The sequence below is a fragment of the Canis aureus genome, chromosome 8 (genome assembly GCF_053574225.1).
Source record: "Canis aureus isolate CA01 chromosome 8, VMU_Caureus_v.1.0, whole genome shotgun sequence".
NCBI classification, from domain to species: domain Eukaryota; kingdom Metazoa; phylum Chordata; class Mammalia; order Carnivora; family Canidae; genus Canis; species Canis aureus.
The window spans coordinates 14,967,385-14,983,771 of NC_135618.1; the positions used below are offsets into that span (position 1 = coordinate 14,967,385).

The following is a 16,387-nucleotide window of genomic DNA, read 5'->3' on the forward strand; positions in this document are numbered from 1 at the left end:
CAGATGCATGAAAAGATGCTCAACTTCTCTCATCATCAGGGAAATGCGATCAAAACAACAGTGAGATATCACCTCACACCTGTCAGAATGGCTAAAATCCAGAAGACCAGAAGTAACGAGTTGGTGAGGATGTGGAGAAAAAGGAATCTTTTGCACTGTTGGTGGGGATGTAAATTGTTGCAGCCACTGTGGAAAACAGTATGGAGGTTCTTCAAAAGATTAAAAATAGAAATACCATATGGGGGATCCCTGGGTGGTGCAGCAGTTTGGCGCCTGCCTTTGGCCCAGGGCGCGATCCTGGAGACCCGGGATCGAATCCCACATCGGGCTCCTGGTGCATGGAGCCTGCTTCTCCCTCTGCCTATGTCTCTGCCTCTCTCTCTTTCTCTGTGACTATCATAAATAAATTTAAAAAAAAAAAGAAAAGAAAAAAGAAATACCATATGGTCTAATAATTCCACTATTGGGTATTTACCCAGGGAAAATTAAAATTATAACTCAAAAAGATATATAAACCCCTATATTTATTGCAGGATTATTTATAATAGCCAAGATATAGAAGCAGCCTAAGTGTCCATCAATAGATGAATGATAAGGAAAATGTGGTATGCGCGCGTTTGCGCATGCACACACACACACACACACACACACACACAATGGAATATTATATGCCATGGAAAAGGATGAGATTGTGCCATCTGAGAAAACATGGATGGGCCCAGAGAGGATTATGCTAAATGACATAAGTCAGACTGAAAAAGACAAATACGTATGATTCCACTCACAAATGGAATCTAAAAATATGAAAAAAAAAAAAAAAAAGCAGAATCAGAACCATACATAATACAGAGAACTGATGGTTGCCAGAGGAGAGGGGGTGGGGAGTCAGGCAAAATGAGTGAAAGGAAGAGAGAGATACAAGCCTCCAGTTATGGAAGGAGTAAATCATGGGAATAAAAGGCAGAGCATAAGGAATATACTCAGTGATACTGTAACAGCGATGTAATGGGACAGATGGTAGTTATACTAGTGGTGAACACAGCAGAATGTATAAACTTGTCATATCACTAAGTTGTACACATGAAACAAATGCAACATTGTGTGTCAACTAAACTAAAACAAAAAACAGAAAACAAACTAAAAAAAACAAAAAACAGACAAAAAAAATCCAGAGGCCCTCCATAAAGCTGTCACAGCAAGACAGTTTCCCAGAAGAAGCCTGAAAGCAACATTTAGCTTTTTAAATGAAAAACAAGGCAGGAGCTCTGCTGGTCTTGTCACTCTCCTGACATATAATGTACTAATTCAAGTGGCCCTTTTCCTTGGTGACAGTAATGACACAATACATGTACTGAGTGTCTAACAGCCACTGACATTCTGTCTGCAGAGAACAAACAGAAATATTATTTACCACCAAATAACAAATAAAAAGTGTCAGCTGCTAAAAGATTTGCAAATCTAATATGTTAAAAACTAGGGAACTGACAAGATTCTAAAATTTTACAGTAATTTTCCCAAAAGTCAAGAAGCATGAAAATTTGGTGCACACACCATCCAAAATAAGCATCAGTCATGGAACTTGAAGTGCCCAAAATTTTCTGTAAATTCAGAGAAACTGTATGCTGCCATTTATAAAGGCAAACACATAAAGTATGACAAATATTTTGTATGTCCAATACACAATTAATACATTGTACACATTAAGCTGTGTTAGAAGCCTTCCAAGAGACCCCTGGGCCCATCCCAACTGCAGGCTCTGGCTGGATTAGATATGCCTTCTGTGTGCTCCCATGTTTCCCAGGGCATTCTACTAACAAAAGACTTGGCCACAACAGACTCTCCATATGTCTAACTGAATGAATAGCTGAAAAACTCTGCAAGTTACACATAATTTCTAGAAATGTTATAATAAACTTATGTCTCACTTATAAATATCCACTTCATCTAGCCAAGGCATAGTCACAAGGTGGGGGTGGGGGGGTTCCTTCTAGACAGCTCTTACAGCATTTCAATGGTAAGCAGATTTATCTTTATTTCTAAAAGACCTTCAAATGAGAAAACTATCTTTGGTGTATTTGTCACAATAATCACTAACTGCTGTCTTCTCTTTATCATCTTTAATAATTTTATTCATTTGTCTAGTCACTCAGTAAATATCTATTCAACATTCTTAACACACTTGGCACTATTGTAGGCCCTAGAAATATATCAGTGAAGAGAGAAGATCCTTGTATATATTCTTGTGGGGAAAAGGAGAGATAGAACATGAATAATAAAAAGAAAAAATATTAGGTAGTAGGTACAATATAGAGAGTGAATTCAGGGAATGTGACATACAGGCATACCTCATTTTATGGTACTTTATTGTGCTTCACAACTATTCCATTTTTGTTTTTTTAAAATAAATTAAAGGCTTGTGGCAACGCTGCATTGAGCAAGACCATCAGTGCCATTTTACCAATAGCATGTGGTCATTTTGTGTTTCAGTATCACATTTTTGTAATTCCTACAATACTTCAAACTTTTTCATTTTTTGTTATGGTGATCTGTGATTAGTCGACCTTTAATGTCACTACTGTAATTGTTTTGGGAAGCCACAAACCACACCATATAAGATGGCAAACTTATTCGATAAACTTTGTGTGTTCTGACGGTTTCACTGACCAGCTTTTCCCCTTTTCCCCACCTCCCTCCCTCTCCAGAGGCCTCTGTGTCCCTGAGACACAACAATATTGAAATTAGACCAATTAACCACCTTACAAGGGCCTCAAGTGTTCAAGTGAAAGGCAGAGTCAAAATCAAAAGTCAAAAGTTAGAAATAAGCTTAGTGAAGAAGGCATGACAAAAGCCAAGTTAGGAGAAAGCTAGACCTCTTGTACCAGTCAAGTGATGAACACAAAAAAAAGTTCTTGAAGGAAATTAAAAGTGTTACTCCAGTGAACACACAAATGATAAGAAAGCAAAACAGTTGATATGCGGAAAGTTTTAGTGGTCTAGGTAGAAGACCAAACCAGTGATCACATTCCCTTAAGCCAAAGCCTAATACAGAGCAAGGTCCTAACTCTCTTCAATTCTATGAAGGCTGAGAGAGGTGAGGAAGCTGCTAAAGAAAAGTCTGAAGTAGCAGAGGTTGGTTCATGAAGTTTAAGGGAAGAAGCCTTCTCCAAAACATAGAAGTGCAAGGTGAAGCAGCGAGTGCTGATGGAGAAGCTGCAGCAAGCTATCCAGAAGATCTAGCTAAGATCATTACTGAAAGTGGCTACACCAAGCAACAGATTTTCAGTGTAGCCAAAACAGCCTTCTACTGGAAGAAGATGCTATCTAGGATTTTCTTAGCTAGAGAGGAGAAGTCAATGCCTGGCTTCAAAGCTTCAAATGACAACCTGACTCTGTTTTGTTTTTTAAAGATTTTATTTATTTATTCATGAGAGACACACAAAGAGAGGCAGAGACGAATATAGAAGGAGAAGCAGGCCTGATGCAGGACTCAATGCTGGACCCAGGATCACGCCCAGAGCCGAAGGCAGAAGGTCAACCACTGAGCCACCCAGGCATCCTCTGACTCTGCTGTTAGGGGCTAATGCAGGTGACAATTTTAAGTCGAAGCCAATGCTCATGTACCATTCTGAAAATTCTAGGGCTTTTAAGAATTATGCTAAATCTATTAATGCTCTATTAATGGAGCAATAAAGCCTAGATGATGGCACATCTGTTTAAAACAAGGTTTAAAAAAAAATAAAACAAGGTTTACTGAATATATTAAGCCCACTATTGAGACCTACAAAAAAAAAAGATTTCTTTAAAAACTATTGCTTGGGGTTTCCTGGGTGGCTCAGTCGGTTAAATGTCTGACTTCAGCTCACATCATGATCCTAGGGTCCTGGGATCGAGCCCTGTGTTGGGCTTCCTGCTCAGCAGGGGGTCTGCTTCTCTCTCTGTCTTTCTCTCTGTTTCTCTCTCTCTGTTTTTTTCACTCTCTTCCTTTCTCAAATTAGTAAATAAATAAAATCTTCAAAAAGTTATTGCTTATTGACAATACACCTGGTCACCCAAGAGCTCTAATGGAAGAGATGGACAATGAGATTGTTTACATGCCTGCTAACAAAACATCCATTCTGGAGCCCATGGATATATAACTAACTTCAATTTTTAAATCTTATTATTTAAGAAATACATTTTGTAAGGCTATAGCTGCCAAAGAGAGTGATCCCTCTGATGGATCTGGGCAAAGTATATTGAAAATCCCCTGAAAAGGATTCAATATTTTATTTTTTAAAAGATTTTATTTATTTATTCATGAGAGATACACACACACACACACACACAGAGAGAGAGAGAGAGAGAGAGAGAGAGAGGCAGAGACACAGGCAGAGGGAGAAGCAGGCTCCATGTAGGGAGCCCGATGTGGGACTCGATCCTGGGACTCCAGGATCATGCCCTGAGCCAAAGGCAGGCGCTCAACTGCTGAGCCACCCAGGCATCCCAAGGATTCACTATTTTAAATGCCATTAAGAACACTTGTGATTCATGGAAAGAGGTTAAAATATCAACATTAACAAGAGTTTGGAAGACAGTTCTCTCTCTCATGGATGACTTTGAGGGGCTCAAGACTTCGGTAAAGGAAGTAACAGCAGTTGCGGTAGAAACAGCAAGTGAACTAGAATTAGAAGTGGAGCCTAGAGATATAACTGCATGGCTGAAATTTCATAATAAAACTTGTATGGATGTGGAATTGCTTCTTATGAGTGAGCAAAGATAGTGGTTTCTTGAGATGGAATCAATTCCTGGTGTGAGTGCTCTGAAGATTGTTGAAATGACAACAAAGGATATACATAATTGTATTTTTACATAATTTATATTTTTACATCTAATTTTACATAAACTTAGTTGATAAAGCAGTGGCAGGGTTTGAAAGGACTGACTCCAATTTTGAACAAATTTCTGTCAATAAAAGGCTATCAAACAGTATCACATGTTACAGAGAAATTGTTGGCAAAAGGAAGAGTCAATGGACATGGAAAACTTCAGTGTTGTCTTATTTTAAGAAATATCACAGCCATCTCAACCATCAACAAACACCACCCTGATTGGTCAGTAGACATCGACAGTGAGGCAAGACCCTTCCCCCAGCAAAAAAGATTCACTGAAAGCTGAGATGGTGGTTAACATTATTTTCTTAGCCATAATGTAATTTTCAATTAAAATACACATATTTTTAGACATAATGCTATTGCATACTTACTAGACTACAGTATAACATAAGCATAATTTTTATATGTACTGAGAAACCAGAATATTCAGTTGGCTTACTTTATTGTGATGTGGAACTGAAAATGCCATATCTCTGACGTATGCTTATAAAATGAGTGGGCTCAACTGGGAGGTCAGGAATAGTCTTTCAGAACATGTGACATATGTATGAGTCTACTGAGAGAACCAACTCTGTTGCTATCAGAGAGAAGAATGTTCCAATGAGTGACAGTGCAAAAGTCTTAAGGTGGGAACAAGCTTAATATGTTCAGGGAACAGAAAGATAACCAATATGGGGCTAAATGAATAGGACAAGTGTATGCGATGAATTTTCTCCCGTCAAAATTTATATATTGAAGTCCTAACCCCCAGTATTTTAGAATGTGATTAAATTAGGAGATAAGGCCTTTAAAGAGGTAATTAAGTTAAAGTGAGGCCTTTAGAGTGGGTCCTAATCCAATAGGACTGGTATCCTTATGAAAAGAGATTAGGACATACACAGGTACTAAGGGAAGACCACATAAAAACCTAAGGAGAAGATGGCCAAAGAGAGGCTTCAGGAAAAACAACCTAGCCCATACCTTGATCTCAGACTTCTAGGCTCCAAAATTATAAGAAAATAAATTTTTGTTGTTTAAGCCACCTGGTGTGTGGTACTAGAAAATGAATATAGCAGGGAACCCGATAAAGCTGGGGATGTAGGCAGAGGATCAATCATAAAAAACTTAGTAAACTACCATTAAATGGTTAAAATTTTAAGTGTTATCAGAAGCCACTGGATATTTGAAGGAGAGTGACATCATCTAATTTACAAAGATAATTCTGGCTGGCTGCTTTGTGGAAAATGGACTGGAAGGCAAGACTGGAAGCAGAGAATTTAGCTAAAAGGTATTTGCAGTCCAAGCAAAAGATAATGGTTGCTTGGACAAAGGTGATGATAGTGGAGACAAAAACAAAAACAAACAAAAAAAAACCTGGCATAATTTGGGATGTGTTTTGAGGGACAGCTGGCAGGGCTTGTTGGTGGATTAGATGTGAGAGTGAAGGAAGGAAAACAAGAATGACTTCGATTTTTGACTTGAGCAATGGGGTGGATGATAGCACTAATTTCTGATACAGAAAAGGAAGAGGAAAGGAACAAGTCTAGGGAGAAAATTCAAGAGTTCTGTTTTAGCCAAGCTGAGTTTAAAATGCCTTCTAGATATCCTCAATATGGAGAGATCAACACACTTGAAAATATTAACCTAGACTTCTGGGGTGTAGTCAGAACTGGAAGTAAGACATAAAAAGTATATAAAACCAGGGGAAATTAGAACTACCTCAAACTGTGTTCTGTAGGAAGTGATGTGAGATATCTGGCCTTGACAATTCTTCTTAACTACTGTATTCCAAGAAATAGACTCCTGGAGATATTTTTGAGTGATTGCTGTTGCACAGTACAGTGTCTGGTTGTAGCAATGGAAGGAATAACCCCCTTTGTAGGAAAAGACTACTTAATGCACATATATTATGATTGCACAGATACCACCAGGATAGAAGGTCTGGAAATAAATAAATGGATTGTAATGAACTTTCTGAATGTAATCGATATGTTAAAGCTTCAAGAGCTACTTATTGTCAAATGGCTGTGTGTTTTCTTGTTAGATTCAGTTTTGCTATAAAATATGGCAGTAGTATAAGATTTCATTCTTTAAGAGGCTATAAATTTTGAAATTGTGATCACTTTGAACAGGAGACAGGGTGAAGTTCATTAAGCAAATAAAGTTAGCAAGGCTATAGGAAGAACAACTTTCAAACACAGTTTAGATCAATTAGTCCAAAATAATTCGTACCAAAGCACCACAGGACTAAATGGATGCTTGCTGTGCTAATTAAAACATTCTTACTCACTTATTCAAGTAGGTTTGCTAAAGATCTCAATTTAGAAACCCTTCATTAGTATATCCTAAATGACTGTTGTATGTGCTAAAAATGAATAAGGCTGCATGTCTTTTAAAAATATTGTGCTTATTTTTTTTTTTAACTAATTGAAACTAACTTTCTTCACAACTGGCACGTTAGTACTTTTTTTTTTTTTTAAACTGTACCACATTGCCCAGTGTTTGAACACAAAATTCAGGATGGTTTTTGGAATGCTGTTGTTTGGGTGAATGCTTTTTCTTTTTTCCTTCTTAGTCCTAGACTTTTTTGTGTATTGTGATTACAGCCTTCCTTAGAGGTGGTGGTAACAGGCTGTACTCATTGTTAATAGCGGACATAGTAATCCACTCTGAGAAGCTGCCTTCTGATTCCAGGCTGCAGCATGGCAAGTGATTTTGTAAATATTCACCCTTTGTCATATGTTCAAACATTTGCTTCTCCTAGAGCTTATTTAAAATATTTAGTGAAAAACCACCAGCTGAATATTTATATGCTTATGAATATGAAGTACAGGCTTATTTCCAACCATAGTTGTATAAAACGGCTAGTTTCAAGAAACTGTTCTTGTTTTTGACAGCTGTCCAAATTCTAACATAGTGGTAACAAAAATACTGAGTAATTTCTCTTCTCTGTTATCGAATCTCAGTATCCTCAGCTGGAATGAAACTGGAACAGTTCAATAATATTTTCCTAATAGAAACATTCCAGTCAACGTTTTACCAAAGAAAACTAATTATTGTCTAGCTGGTGAGTTTTGCCTTTCCCAAATTGTTTTAGAAAAATATGGTTAACATTCTTGTCCTTACAGTTTTCTCTTAAAAAAAAAAAAAAAAACTTTATTTCTGTGTCCGATTGATTACCAAATATAAATTAACTTTTAAATAAAACATTTATCTGAAGAATAGCTACTAGTCCCTTCTATAACATGGAAGGCACTTTGTAGCTGGTTCTGAGTAATTCTCAAAGTACAATAGCCTTAATGCCTTCTAGATTCTCTTCTTATGAGGCAGTGCATGATGAAATTAGATTCTCCTAAATGTCACTGCCCCTATTTATTGTCTTTTTCCTTGAACCAGGGCTGAGCTGGCTAAGTTCCATTGTCTCTCAACCAGATTTATTATGGATCAGACGCATTCCATTTCACAACAGGAATGTGCTTATTATAAAATGTACAAAGCTTATAGCCTAACAAAGCTCACAGTCTGTTGGCAAAAACCACTTCATTTAACAGTGGGTATAATTTGTAAAGTTTTCAAACGTATCTGAGCTAAATTTAGTATCATATAAGTTGACACTCAAATCTTGAAATAAATACTAAGTGAACACAGTACTGTTTATGCTAAACACAAAGCTAAATCCATTTTAGTATATATTTACTAAATATTTATATATTTATACTATATATATTTATCATATATATAGTAAATATATTCCTTAAGTATTTCTTACTGACATATAGTTAGCCAGACTTTCTTGTTGCTTTGGTTTCTCTTGGAAAAGTAGATTAACTTTCAGGTCTTCAGAGCACAATTTAACATAGTGTCTCTTTAGTGATTAATGTCATTTAGTATTTGTGCAAAGAATTGAAGTGTATCCTTATAAATACCCAAGGAGAAACTAAGAGATCTCTCTAAGAATAAGGAGAATAAAGATAAAAAAAAAAAAAGGAGAATAAAGATAAATTTAGCTGATTAAAAACTAGATTGCAACATTTTTAAAAACAGTGTGTTAACAAAGACTAAAAGGAAATGTGCACAAAAGAAAAGAGCTATGATTGGTTAGTGGATAATGATTGTTGCGTCACTGGTGGACAAAGTTGAGAAATATCTGAACATTTAAAACTTCTACTACCTACAACTACAGTAATAACTCCCAAGGCAGATCTACACACAGAGGACATGGCTTATTAATGCATCCTTTCTGCTATTGTAAACATTCAAATACTGATGTGACTCTGGGTAAGGAGGAGTAGACCACTTGTAGCCACATTGCAGGAGTCTTTTTCGCTTGAGTTACTAGCCCCTGGTTCACCTGTGGTTCACTCCATTCAGGCTCTCACTGCAGGGATCCTCTTACTCTTGGACTGGACTTGAAACAACCCCAGCCCAGCTTTTACTCCTGTATTTCTAATGCGCGCAAACACTTCCACAAACTCTGGCAGTGCATCTGTCCCCAACAACTTGGCACTCTTCTGGCTCTGTTTCTAAGTCATTAGTCACCCAGTTTCTTGCTCTTCAGATCTCCTAGACCAGTGCCCAGGGTATTTCCCAACTGCAGGGAATATTTATCAACTTTCTGAGAGATCTCTGTAAAACCCACTCTCCCTAGACTTGCGATGATAACGGTAGCACACCCCATTCCATACATTCAATGCAGAAAAATTAGAGAGTACAGATCAGTAAAAATAAAACCATTAAAAACTTTGTAACCAGGGCAGCCCGGGTGGCTCAGTGGTTTAGCACTGCCTTTAGCCCAGGGCCTGATCCTGGAGACCCAGAATCAAGTCCCACGTCAGGCTCCCTGCATGGAGCCTGCTTCTCCCTCTGCTTGTGTTTCTGCCCTTCTCTCTGCATCTCTCTGTGTCTCATGGATAAATAAATAAAATCTTTAAAAAAAAAAAAACTTTGTAACCCCAATATCATTCATAAATACCAGTGCTAATAATCTCTCGTATAGACTTCCAAAATTTCCTACTGTGTTTGTGGAAATGTTTTTCTGCTCATGCTATTAAGTTACACTACCAGTACCCACATTCTATATTTAAATAAAATATGGGGGACTGTTTTAAGATATATATATTTTTTAATTTTCTTTTTTTTAAAAGATTTTATTTATTCATGAGAAACACACACACACACACACACACACACACACACACACACACACACACAGAGGCAGAGATACAGGCAGAGGGAGAAGCAGGCTCCACGCAGGGAGCTCGACATGGCACTTGATCCCAGGACTCAAGGATCGCGCCCTGCACTGAAGGCAGTGCTAAACCGCTGAGCTACCTGGGCTGCCCTGTTTTAAGATAATTTAAGGATGAATTCACACTTTAAATTGAGATTGCTTTCCAGTGGACTTCTTGAAAAATTATCTTCTGAAAATAGTCTTTTGTTGTAAGGTAGTTTCAGATACAATTAGTAAAGCTCTTTGTACTGAATTCCAGAATATTTCAATACTTCTATCCCCAAGCAAAGATTCAGACTTTTACGTGGTAACAGAATTTGAGAACAGCTATATAAGACATTTAAATATTTAAAGAAATACTTCAGGACCAACCAGGATATGTGTTAAAATCTGAGGATACAAATCTATGTCGCAATTCACAGAGGTTTTCTTCTCTAAATATACATGGATCAGATAGGAGAGAGAGGGAAAAAAGTGAAATATTCAGCTGCCAAAAATAATTTGTTCTGAGACATTAGTGAAGATTTTCTTTTGTGATGATATGAAGTTTAAATCTTGAAGCAATTGCTGGGAAAGTAACTGTGGAACTGCAAGATAATTAATTATTAAATTTTGGACAGAAAGGTCCTCTGGGGGCACCTAGATGGCTTAATCGGTTAAGCAGCTGCCTTTGGCTCAGGTCATGATCCTGGGGTCCTGGGATCGAGCCCCACATCAGGCTCCCTGCTCAATGCACAGCCTACTTCTCTCTCTGCCACTTGTACTCTCTCTCTCAAATAAATAAATAAAATCTTCAAAAAAAGAAAGAAAGAGGTCCTCTGTTCTTTGTGGGTATGCAGAGCAGACCCAGAATGCACCTAGTGAATTCAGGTCCTCAGTATGTTGAAGACACCTGATATCCCATAACACCCGGCGAGGCTGCCAATTCCTTGTCCACACTGACTACATGCCATGTAACCCACTTTATGTCTCGAAAGGATTTAAAATTCATGAAGCTTGTTGAAAGCTCAACTGTCACATTCAACTCCTTCCAAAGTGTATGGGAAAAAGAGCAGAGCAGACATTTCAACTGAAGCTATTATTGTGCTTGAATAACCATATTCCATTAAATTGCTAATAAACCTACTAGAAGATGTTGATCACATCAACCATACAGTTGCATTCCTTTCCTTTATACCAACTCGCTCAATTTCGTTTTATGCAGTATTACTCTTTCTGTGCCCTTTATCCCAAGGTTGCCTAGAATTCAAAGCACTTATTCAGTAAGTTTGTAATCCAGTTTAGTGTGCTATTAACAGAATTCTTTAGAGAAGATCATGGAAAAAAGAAAAACTTATTTTTGGGTCAGTGACCAATTTTAAAGGAAACACATACTAAACCAGTTTAAAGGGAAAAGGTCAGGATCCATGAGGTATTAAGGAAAGAAGAAAAAGAAAAAACATTCATTTTCACCATTTTCCGACATTCCTTAAAAATAAAAACAAGCCTAAGTATGGAATGGCAAGGTCCCGGCTCCCCGTACTGTGGTGAACAATACTGCCATTCATAGAGAGTTAGAAAGCAGGGGTTTTTCCTCAACACCAGGGAAGTTTTGGCTTCCCTTCCCTTTATTTATTCTGAGGTTCAAAATTGAACCCTATAAATCTTAAGTTAGTCTCTCAGAACAAATAATAATATAAAATGTATTAAATGCTCTAAGGTGGCTTCTTACTAGCAAAACTAATTAACTCTCCATATTAAATGGAGATATTAAGGCTAAATAGAGATATATAGGCTTAAATGGCGTATTAATCCTTGGTGGTGTTTGTGTTAAATACTGAAAATATATGAAGCTGAATATATATCCTATATTATTAGGCATTTTTAAAAGAACTAATATACTATCTCAGTGAATCTATCTGATGACTCAGTTAACCTGTTTTTTTTTTTTTAAGATTTTACTTATTTTTTTAAAGATTTTATTTATTTATTCATGAGAGACATAGAGAGAGAGGCAGAGACACAGGCAGAGGGAGAAACAGGCTCCACACAGGGAGCCCGATGTGGGACTCGATCCCAGGGCTCCAGGATCACACCCTGGGCTGAAGGCGGTGCTAAACCGGCGCTAAACCGCTAAAGCACCCAGGCTGCCTTCAGTTAAACTGTTTAATTGTCACTTAAATATTAATTGAAGATGTATGATGGAAAAAATCAAAGTTAAGGGAACAAATATTATAATTTTAAAATTATTTCATTAAACAGGAAACAATGTTTCTTATAATTTTTTTCTCTTCAGTATATCCATCTAAGAGCCTCAGAAGAAAGGATAGGTATCCCCAAGCTCACGGTATGTAATATTTGTCTCTACTTTTCCAAATGATAGAGTTGGGGTACCATTTCCTTCCATAGGGCAACTGGCCAATTTCAGAATGTTTGGGCTTTTTTTCGCAAGTAGAGTCAAGCCAAATAAAAGTAAAATGTACTTTCTGGATTATTTTATGATTATGAAAATATTTGTGTCTATCTTTTTATCTTTTTACCTCTTTTTTAAAAAAGATTTATTTATTTGAGAGAGAGCACACAAGAGTGCAGAGGAGGGGCAGAAAGAGAGAGAGAATCATGAAACCGACTCTCTGCTGAGTGTGGAGCTGGGAGTGGAGCCACACATCTGACACACTGAGGGCCTCCCAGAGCTCCTGGGGCTGGAGCCCAGGACCCTGAGATCGTGACCTGAGCCAAAATCAAGAGTCAGCAGCTTAACCTACAGAGCCACCCTCTATTTTTCAGAGTGACCAAGATTAGGTGTAAGGAAAGAATTTTCCTGAAGATTCCTCTCTGAAACACCTTAGTAAGAACACATAAAAACCAACTCTACATCATGCACAAAGCTATGGTAGACAGCAAGTAAATGTTAAAGCAGCAATAATATCATTTGACAAAGATAAAGATGAGTAACAGCCCAATATAAAAAGTTGTGAAATTACAGTAATTTCACAATCCATCAGAAGCAGCAAAACACACCATTACTTTAACAAATATTTATTGATCACCTAATAGACGTCAAAGCAAGATGAAGATATATGCGTGATAAATTTCTGAACTAGAGAATTAAATGAAAAGAAAGTAGCACATGATACAACTTACAGAATCATGGAGTATTAAAATCAGAAGAGATCTTAGCAGTTATAGAGATCAGGGAACCAAGTCTTATTAGGTTTAAGTAACCTTTCTGAATCGTAGGGGCAAAAGCAGGTCTTAGAACCCAAGGCCTATATTTATACTATAATAAGATTCCTGATTCAGTAAAAAGATTTTTCTTTTCTTTTTTTTTTTTTTTTTTAAGATTTTATTTATTTGATACAGAGAAAGAGAGAAAGAGTACACAAGCTGGGGGAATGGCAGGCAAAGGAGAAGCAGGATTCCCACTGAGCAGGGAACCTATTACAGGGCTCAATCCCAGGACCCTGAGATCATGACCTGAGCTGAGGCGAAGATGGACACTTAACCAACTGAGCCACCCAGCCACCCCTTGTAAAAATGTTTTTAAGACAAAAGCCAGGGCGCCTGGGTGCCTCAGTCAATTAAGTGTCTGCCTATAGCTCAGGTCATGATCTCAGTGTCCTGGGATCAAGCCCCATATCTGCTCCCTGCTCAGTGGGGAGTCTGCTTCTCCCTCTGTTCTATCTCAAATAAATAAATAAAATATTTTTAAAAGAAAATCCAATGGCTTTTCTCACCTAATTTTATTAATATAAAATCATTTCTACTTAAACAACTTTAAAATAATTAGTATACTATTATATATACATACAAATTTAAATTATCTTCTTAGACTCAAGTATAAATTATTTATAAAGTTTTCATATTAGCTGGAATTTCACTTTTCATGGCATGAAATAAAGAAGCATCTGCCATCCTATGAAACCAAAGATCACAGAATATATGTGGCTTGGCACTGGAAGACCATGGCCCTCTGGGAAATTATCCAGGCAGGCACATTTTTAGACGTTTCCACACAAGGCACAGTTAGTGGCACAGGTATTTTTCAACTGATAAGAAAAAATTTTAAATCAAAGCTATTCACAATGTCTGCCAGATTTTCCTTAAATGGTTCTTTCACAAGGCAAAACATAATCCCTCCCTGCCAATATACACACACAATACATATCCACCCATGTACAATAAGACTTTTGAGTAATCTGAGAACTGAATACTTGGCTTCCTAAATAAGTTGACAACCTCTCTTCTTCATTAATATTTGAAGGTTATCCACGTGAAAAATTGGAAAATATATAGTATAAACTGTTATACTGGGCTGATTTTTACAGATTACTTATTGGACTCCATCCTCGTATTTCAGCCATATTCCACAAGAAGGGGATAGAAGAAGTTAATTAAGGTAAAGAAAATCTCCCCTATTAAAGGCAAAATGATGGAGAAGGTATAAGCTATTTAGGGGGAGTCCTTTGGTATCTTCTCCTTAAAGCTCTTTCCCTCATAAGCTTTCCCCCATATGCACCACATGCAAAACTTAGCTTTGTTTATGTGCTTAGCATGTTTCTATTAATAACAATTTCTGGTAACCTAATGGGAATAGGATTACATTCTACTCTAGAAAGCTTATCAAAAAATAGCTAATTAATACCCTGTCTACGGAGACTGGGATCCTTTTTAACAAGTGAAAATCCTGGCAAATGAAATATCCTATTCTTGCAGATGAAGTAAGCATCCAGACAGCTGTTCTGTGACATCACTAAGCCAAGCATAACAGGAGAAGGCTCCATACACTTACCAGAAATCCTGCAGAAAATTTACAATGGCAGGTAAATAGAAAAGCCACCAGAATAATGCACAGTCAAAATTCTAAATTAAAGGGACGCATGGGTAGCTCAGCAGTTGAGCGTCTGCCTTTGGCTCAGGGCGTGATCCTGGGGTCCCAGGATCAAGTCCCACATCGGGCTTCCTGAATGGAGCCCGCTTTTCCCTCTATGTTTCTGCCTCTCTCTCTCTCTCTCGTGAATAAAGAAATAAAATCTTTAAAAAAAAATTCTAAATTAAAAAAAAATCTCCAAAAGCAAATTTCAAAAAGCTTTTTACCTTTACATGTCTAAATTTCTAACTTGCTTTAAATGCAAAAAAGATGTCTTAGGGACACACAGGTACTCAAAAATGTGATGAACATCACTGCTCCATTATCTGTGAATAAGTTATTTCCCTTATGCTTTATCTATGACAAAGTTTACTCTCAGTCTCAACACAATCATACAATGATTAGAGCTATAGGAGGCCTTATAGAGAATTACCTAATCCCTTGTTTTCACAGATGAACAAACTGATGTCCGGTTGAACCCCTTGTTCGAAGTCACCAGCTAGTTAAGTGTTCAGAGCTACATTTCCTGTCACCCAGGGCAATGGGCAGTTCTCTTTGCTCATGTCCTTGGTACCATCCTCCTGTCAACAATGGCTACAATAGCTACATTCAAAGATGGTGCCATTCTAAGTGTTCCTGCTGGATGACTTTATATTCAAGCTTCCTAACAAATCCATGAAGTATATACTATTTTACCACCATTCTCCACAAAAAGAAACCGAGGCACTGAGAGCTTAAGTAACTTTTGCAAGAGTCTGCCTCCAGAGCTACACCACATCCTCTTTAACCATTATATACATTACTGTTGACTTTTCTTGTTGAATGGCATCTTTGTATTCTATATTCAACATGCTTTAAATTGAATTCACCTTTCTCCAAAACCTTCTGACATCCTTACTTTTGAATTCTGTTAAAGTCATCCTTGTCCCCTTAATCACCAAGCCTAAAACCTTGGAGTCATCTGTGACTCCCCTGTAATTCCCCCCCCTTCTCCACATTTCTACCATTGGAAAGGCTCTTGAACCCAACCACACTGCAATTTCCTAAAGTTGGTCCCATTCTGTGTTGTCTGAACAATTACAAAGCCTCCCGATTTCTTCTTAATGGTCTTCCCTTCTTCAAGTCATCACACACACTGCAGCCAGAGCAATTCTCCTAAAACAATGGAAATCATATTGGTTTTAAAATCAAGCTTGGGCGGGGGGGCCTGGCTAGCTCAGTTGATAGAGCATGTGACTCTTGATCTCAGGGCCATGAGTTGGGGTCGTCCCATGTTGGGTGTAGAATTTACATTTAAAAAAAAAAAAAGAACAAAAAACTCCAAGAATGTTAGCTTACCTAACACATTGGAAATTTTATTCTAAAAAAAAAAAAAAAAAAAAAAAAAGGAAATTTTCTTCTAAAAGTATAAAGTTTTTTTATTTCCCCACAAATTACTCCTTGAAACTTCAGTCAGCA

General features: G+C 37.4%; 1 protein-coding gene and 1 long non-coding RNA gene across 5 annotated transcripts in view; one reads left to right on the forward strand and one right to left on the reverse strand.

Annotated features, from left to right (window-relative positions):
• The window catches only part of LOC144318364 (uncharacterized), a 66,415-nt gene extending 53,932 nt beyond the window's left edge, over positions 1 to 12,483 (forward strand). For both annotated transcript variants that reach the window (XR_013384227.1, XR_013384226.1), the window contains exon 4: positions 12,356 to 12,483. This is a non-coding gene — a long non-coding RNA (uncharacterized LOC144318364). The remainder of the gene's footprint in view (positions 1 to 12,355) is intronic.
• The window catches only part of DDAH1 (dimethylarginine dimethylaminohydrolase 1), a 134,372-nt gene that overhangs the window by 49,701 nt on the left and 68,284 nt on the right, over positions 1 to 16,387 (reverse strand). The window lies entirely within an intron of this gene.